We start from the raw sequence: 8,087 nt of genomic DNA, 5'->3' as shown, positions 1-8,087 counted from the left end.
GGCAGAGCTGTCAGTGACTTCTGTTTCAGTTTTTATTCATTTCCCCCCTCGGCCTAGGCCTGGAGACCTCCCATCATTCTGAACAGTTTTTGGCTTCCAGTGATTGCGGCATTTTATCCCTGTCCTCCTGACAATTCTGTCCAGCCTCGGACCCCACAGGCTGCGCCTCTGGTTGTCAGACATCAGGTTGTCGGGGTTCATTCACAGGCAGCGGACATTTCTGTCAATGGGGACCATGAGTATTAGATGACAGAAGTGACTTCACAATAAATCTGCCGTGTGTGAACAGAAGCGGTGACTGCGGGCGCCACCTATCCCAGACGTCCGTCCTCATCCTCCTGCCTCACTTCAACTTATTGCTCTCCTGCCGCTGCTGTGCAGTGATTACTGCACACCGCTGCCATCTAGTGTCCACTTTGCGCATAGCAGGGTCTCCTGCCGGAGAACTCGTGACCCCACTGACTTCAATGGAAAAACACTGGTAATAGCCTCGATCGTGAGACCACAGAGAGCTCTCATTATACAGCCTGGAGGAAAGAGAGAATGGGGGAGAATGAGCCCACGAGTCAGCAGGCAAACTGTGCGCTCATTCACCCTGGCAAGTGGGACCCAACCGTCACTGCCGCAGTGGCCCCCAGAACAAAGCCCTGTGTCAAAGATCACAGCCAGGGGGGGTCGTAACTAGACTCACCACACTGTTATCTTTGGAGATAACAGCTCTCTGCTGCCCCCTATCATCCAGACAATTACACAATTGGCTGACGATTAACAGAAGGAGGCTAATAGGCTGGTTATCGGGCAACTAACAGTGAGCGTATGGTATATACTTCTCCGATTCCAATGCATGGAATATATGTATATACCTCCGATACGGTCACTGCGAATTCCATAATAAATCAAGAAAGATCATTAGCTGCCACCACCGGCCGTGTTTTATACAAGCTGACTGGACGCCTGATTTCTGGTAGCGTATGGCTTCGAGGCACGGCTTACAGAACATAAGGAACAGAACTATTACATTGAGGCAGTGTTTATAAAAAATACACAAAAGATTTTACAAAGGGGACAAAACAAAACAAAACATACAGTGACATAAAATAACAAAGAAAACTTACTACGCGGCTCGCAGAGATGAGTCAACTTAGCCGAAGGAGAGCACTTCGATTGGAGATGTTCAGTGAACGGGATTCAGGCACACACGATGTCCATCTCTCTACAGCAGGGGTGGGAAGCCTTTCTTTTGCCAAGGGCCTTTTGCATATTTATACCATCCTTTGGGGGCTGTACAAATCGCGCGCTAGCTCGGCCCACAAGATACGTCCTGACCCTGGCACTAATGTCAGGACATAATCTTTCACTGCATACGCCTCAGCACTCAGTAGTGAACGCTGTGTGCGCATGCTCACAGAGCAAGAAGAAATTAAAGGGCTGGCGGCTGTCAAACACTGCACTATAATCCCCAGGAATCTGCCCGGGGAGCCGGAGAATAGCTTGTCGAGGGCAGTAAATGCCCCGTGGGTCTGAGGTTCCCCACCCCTGCTCTATGGGAACACGGATCATAGTTTGTCTTTACCTTTTATCAGCACCTGAGATACACCCACACCCACACCCCCACTCCGTGATGACCTCACATGGGCCAGGTTGTGGGATGTCCTCAGGATTTTATGAAATTCCCAACTTGTGCGATAACTTCACTCCTGATGATCGCAGAAGTTTGAGATCACCGCCATATTTTTTATCAGGATTTTACCTTTCCCCAGAAACCAAACATGACATGGCTGGTGTCAGTTATCCGTCCACTATTGATTTGTGGCTTATAGGCAGGGGTTACAGTTATGAAAAAAACATGTATCTTCTTCCCTGATTCGTCACTATTGGATCGATACAAACTCTTATATTCAGAATTTTCTTTCGGAGACATAGGTCTGGGGTTAATGTAGAGCATTTCCTTGAAGGGAACAATGCATTTCCTGTGGATAAAAGAAGCTCTTCTATGTCTCTATCTATGTGTAAACACATGTCTCTTTTGTTGTCCAACCCCGTGAAAAGACTTTTCCTGTCTCAGTTACCTGTCCAATCTATAATTCTTTGTCTATGCACAAAAGACATCCTCGTTGGCACTGCCGGAGTCTTTCACTTCAAAAAGGAGCAGAGTGCATGTAAATAAGATTGTCACTTCCCAACTATACCCTACTTCTTTATGTCTACGGTATCAGTCTAGGAGATTCGGTCAGCTGATTTTTGCCTTACTGGAGATCTGTGTGAGAGGGGAGGATGGAGGGTGGTGAATGACCCCCTCCCGAGTGGCAGCAGAGATTTTAATATTTTCTATGACACCCTATGTGATATCCAGTGCTCTGACTCTCTGTGGGGGGGGTCTCATAAATCAGAGGAGACACGGCTGGAACTTTCTGTGCTTGTACAGCTATTATCCATCAGTATCATTACCGCTGACGCTTTCATTAGGCTACACGCTCGGGATATGGCCACCATGAATAATTAATACTCTCGTCTATCATCACATGGAGCTGCTGCTCTCTGGGCAGTGTGTGGGTGCAGGGAGCACCCTACGTCCAATCTCGGGGTAAAGACAGATCTGCTGTTTCTAAAGAGCTTGAGACATACGGAGGATCCTCCGGTGAGAGACCCCTGTGTCACCCGCAGGCGAGAAACCATTTAGTGGTCTTCCTAATTGGGTGCAGGCGGCAGAGCCATATACTCCCAGTATGAGCGGCAGGGTGGACCCGCAGCGCCAGGGACACCCGGCACATCCCAGGCAAGAGGTAAAAGGCAGCGTGGGATGGAAGGACGAGCGGCTCAGAGTCGGGGACCATGCTGCTCTACGAAGCCCCACACACTCATCTTTATGAGGGGTGTACAGAAGAACGCTACTGTGAAGACCCGGGGTCTTCCGTGGGCGTAACGCTACTCAGACAACACAGGGTGAGGGTAAAACAGCGTGGCAATACTTTACTGAACCACAAAGCAGACAATAAACACATAGAACAGTCCCAGCAAATACCCAAGATGGGGCAACATCACACAATCTCACCCTTCCTTCTCCGCCCGCCGGGAATAGAGCAGCTGTGACTTTGGAGACTTCCAGGGCCGACTACCTCAACCAGTGGCCCCCCGCTTCTGGCAGGCCCCGACAGAGAGGAGGTAGTGGCAAGATTAGGAAACTAGCAGTCCATCAAGGTACAAGACCAGGAGACTCGAGGGTCCCAACCTGGCCTCTCCGAGAGTTTCCATAGAGCCAGATGACCGGTGGGTCCCTCCTAGCAACCCCAAACAACATATCCATGGGGCCAAGTGACTTCATCGTCCCAACCTGGTCTCTCCAAATGTATCCATGGTCTCCCTGATGGTTAATGGAGCAGATCTGTATCTTTCCAGTCATCTTTAGGCTAGAATCATGTAGAATACAAATCTGTGTCACTTTGGGTAATGTCATGCAATCCATCTACTGTCCTGAAGAATGTCTCTCATTCTCCTTGTAAAGTCTTTCTCCAATCTCTGTTTCAAGTCTGACTGCTACAGAAGCACATGTGTGCTTTTTAAGTACACATCCACAGGTCAAGAGTCATTAGTCACATGTCAGAGGTAAAGGAGCAGGGCTCAGCTATCATTGTTTGAGCTAATCTATTTACATAGTTGGAATCACAGGGGCTATTGTAAATAAACTTTCAGGAGACTTAGCACAATTTGTCATTAGCATAGTAAACATGATTGTTTCCAAACAAATAATTTTCAACATTCAGGGTTATACAAATACTATGACCTTTTTGATCAGAAAGAGAAATACAAATACATTTATAAGACAACACAACACAATAGTGTATTTCTCTTGAATTAACAAAACGTCTGGCTTATTAAGATTTTAGGCTGTATGGTCACAACTACAACCCCTGAATCTTCCAAATGGGGAAGGGGCCTCATAGAATGAAAGATCTGTGAGCCTCAAAAACGAGAGCAGGGTAACGACAACGCGCGTCGCTCCATGTTCTGTGTGCTGTATGGACTTCGGAGCGTGACTATGGAGATGAGCGGCGCCTCCTGCTGGGAGACTGACGCTTCTCATGTACAGTACAGACCAAAAGTTTGGACACACCTTCTCATTTAAAGATTTTTCTGTATTTTCATGACTTTGAAAATTGTACATTCACACTGAAGGCATCAAAACTATGAATTACCACATGTGGAATTATATACTTAACAAAAAAGTGTGAAACAACTGAAAATATGTCTTATATTCTAGGTTCTTCACAGTAGCCACCTTTTGCTTTGATGACTGCTTTGCACACTCTTGGCATTCTCTTGATGAGCTTCAAGAGGTAGTCACCGGAAATGGTCTTCCAGCAATCTTGAAGGAGTTCCCAGAGATGCTTAGCACTTGTTGGCCCTTTTGCCTTCACTCTGCGGTCCAGCTCACCCCAAACCATCTCGATTGGGTTCAGGTCTGGTGACTGTGGAGGCCAGGTCATCTGGCGTAGCCCCCCATCACTCTCCTCATTGGTCAAATAGCCCTTACACAGCCTGGAGGTGTTTGGGGTCATTGTCCTGTTGAAAAATAAATGATGGTCCAACTAAAGGCAAACCGGATGGAATAGCATGCCGCTGCAAGATGCTGTGGTAGCCATGCTGGTTCAGTATGCCTTCAATTTTGAATAAATCCCCAACAGTGTCACCAGCAAAGCCCCCCACACCATCACACCTCCTCCTTCATGCTTCACGGTGGAAACCAGGCATGTAGAGTCCATCCGTTCACCTTTTCGGCGTCGCACAAAGACACGGTGGTTGGAACCAAAGATCTCAAATTTGGACTCATCAGACCAAAGCACAGATTTCCACTGGTCTAACGTCCATTCCTTGTGTTCTTTAGCCCAAACAAGTCTCTTCTGCTTGTTGCTTGTCCTTAGCAGTGGTTTCCTAGCAGCTATTTTACCATGAAGGCCGGCTGCACAAAGTCTCCTCTTAACAGTTGTTGTAGAGATGTGTCTGCTGCTAGAACTCTGTGTGGCATTGACCTGGTCTCTAATCTGAGCTGCTGTTAACCTGCGATTTCTGAGGCTGGTGACTCGGATAAACTTATCCTCAGAAGCAGAGGTGACTCTTGGTCTTCCTTTCCTGGGGCGGTCCTCATGTGAGCCAGTTTCTTTGTAGCGCTTGATGGTTTTTGCAACTGCTCTTGGGGACACTTTCAAAGTTTTCCCAATTTTTCGGACTGACTGACCTTCATTTCTTAAAGTAATGATGGCCACTCATTTTTCTTTACTTAGCTGCTTTTTTCTTGCCATAATACTAATTCTAACAGTCTATTCAGTAGGACTATCAGCTGTGTATCCACCTGACTTCTGCACAACACAACTGATGGTCCCAACCCCATTTATAAGGCAAGAAATCCCACTTATTAGACCTGACAGGGCACACCTGTGAAGTGAAGACCATTTCCGGTGACTACCTCTTGAAGCTCATCAAGAGAATGCCAAGAGTGTGCAAAGCAGTCATCACAGCAAAAGGTGGCTACTGTGAAGAACCTAGAATATAAGACATATTTTCAGTTGTTTCACACTTTTTTGTTAAGTATATAATTCCACATGTGGTAATTCATAGTTTTGATGCCTTCAGTGTGAATGTGCAATTTTCAAAGTCATGAAAATACAGAAAAATCTTTAAATGAGAAGGTGTGTCCAAACTTTTGGTCTGTACTGTATCTGCTCACCTCCCTCCGCTGCTGGAGAGCGACCCCCGATAAATAAAGCCCTGAAGTTCACGCACTGTGCAGAGCCATCAAATCTGGGTGACAACACATGGCGTTCACTATAGCTCACACAGAGACCACCAGCACCACTCGTCCTGTGTGACTGAGACCCGGCAGTCTGGGAAAGCTGGGTGACAACACAGGGCGTTCACTATAGCTCACACCGAGACCGCCAGCACCACTCGTCCTGTGTGAGTGAGACCCGGCAGTCTGGGAAAGCTGGGTGACGACCAGTGCGGCCCCCGTTATGGCCACCGCTAATGCCATCACCCAATAACCCCCAAGGTGATAATCCCAGACCTTATTACACGTCAGTGATGTCCACGCCGGTGGTTGTTCCCCAGCTCCTGTTTACAATAAGACATAATAACCTGGTGTAGTCGCCGTCGCTCACAGTCGCTTCAGACAATTGTCGCCCAGCTTCTTCTCATCATGTCCATCTTCTCCACCGTCGCCCATTCCTAGGACGCAACATCCTGCAAGAAGACAGAGGAGGGTGTAAGGTCACCGCTCCGAAAAAGTGGAGATAGTCTAGTAAAGTCGGGGAGTGCAGGACACCTCATGATAGGGAAGTCCTTGTCCTGAACCAGCGCAACGAGCGGTCGAGACCTCATAGTTACATAGTTTATAAGGCCGAAAAAAGACAAGCGTCCATCCAGTTCAGACTATTTCTTGTGCACTGCAGCTATTCCGCAGCGTTGATCCAGGGGAACGCAAAAAACAAAAAAACAAAAAAAAAAAACATGCGGTATAGGCCAATTGACATCATTGAGGAAAAAATTCACTTCCCGACACCAATCTGGATTAATTAACTATCACTAAGCATAAGATGTAATTTTATTGTTCTCAAGAAAGGCGTCCAGGCCTCTCTTGAACTCATTAAGTGAGTTGGACATCACCACTTCCTCTCCCAGAGAGTTCCAGAGTCTCACGGCTCTGACCGTAAAGAATCCCCTTCTATACTGGTGCAGGAACCTCCTTTCCTCCAGACGCATAGTGTGCCCCCTCGTCTTTGTCTCCATCCTTGGTATAAACAGGTCATGGGAGAGATCTCTGTACTGCCCCCTGATGTATTTATACATGTTTATGAGGTCTCCCCTAAGCCTTCTCTTTTCCAACGTAAATAGGCCTAATTTTGACAACCTCTCTGGGTATTCTAGTCCCTCCATTCCCTTTATTACCTTAGTCGCCCTCCTTTGTACCCTCTCTAGCTCCAATATGTCTTTCCTGAGCACCGGAGCCCAGAACTGTGCACAATATTCTAAGTGCGGCCTTACCAGCGCTTTATACAGAGGAAGAACAATCTTCTCATCATATGCCCCTATTCCTCTTCTGATGCATGCCATGACTCTATTTGCCTTCGCAGCTGCTGCCTGACACTGGGCACTCCAATTTAATTTGCTATTAACCAAGACGCCCAGGTCCTTCTCCATGTCAGATTTCCCCAACGGTTTCCCATTTAATATGTATGGGTGACTGCTGTTTTTCTTTCCCATGTGCATGACCTTACATTTATCGGCATTGAACCCCATTTGCCATTTTTTGGCCCAACTCCCCAATTTATCTAAATCCTCCTGTAGCTGTGCCCTATCCTCATCTGTATTAACTACTTTACAAAGTTTAGTATCATCTGCAAATATTGCTATTTTACTATGCAACCCTTCCACTAGATCATTAATAAATATATTAAATAATATAGGGCCCAAGACAGACCCTTGAGGCCCCCGCTAGTAACCCTGACACCCCCTGAGCTTACTCCATTGATAACCACCCTCTGCTTTCTATCACTCAGCCAGCTATTTACCCACTTGCACACATTATCCCCCAGACCAAGCATTCTCATTTTATAGACCAACCTTTTGTGTGGCACGGTATCAAACGCTTTGGAGAAGTCAAGGTCTACAACATCCACTGACTCTCCCCGGTCCAGCTGTGAGCTCACCTCCTCGTAGAAGGCCATCAGGAGCGATCCCTCATGAATCCATGTTGATACGGAGTTAGACAGTTATTATCATTAAGATATTCTACAATAGCATCTCTAAGAAATCCTTCAAACAATTTACCCACAACAGACGTTAAGCTGACTGCTCTATAGTTCCCAGGGTCACTTTTAGACCCCTTTTTGAATATTGGTACCACATTTGCTTGGCGCCAGTCTAGTGGGACAGTCCCTGTCCATAAAGAGTGCTTGAATATAAGATACAGCGGCCTGTCTATCACATTACTTAATTCTTTTAGTACCCGGGGGTGTATGCCATCTGGGCCTGGTGACTTGTCTATTTTGATATTATTTAGGCGTTTCTGAACTTCCTCCTGGGTTAGGTGG

Source organism: Phyllobates terribilis, unplaced genomic scaffold, assembly GCF_046119375.1.
Source record: "Phyllobates terribilis strain yellow unplaced genomic scaffold, ASM4611937v1 Scaffold_14__1_contigs__length_39327217, whole genome shotgun sequence".
Taxonomy (NCBI): Eukaryota; Metazoa; Chordata; class Amphibia; order Anura; family Dendrobatidae; genus Phyllobates; species Phyllobates terribilis.
This window is presented reverse-complemented; position numbering follows the sequence as displayed.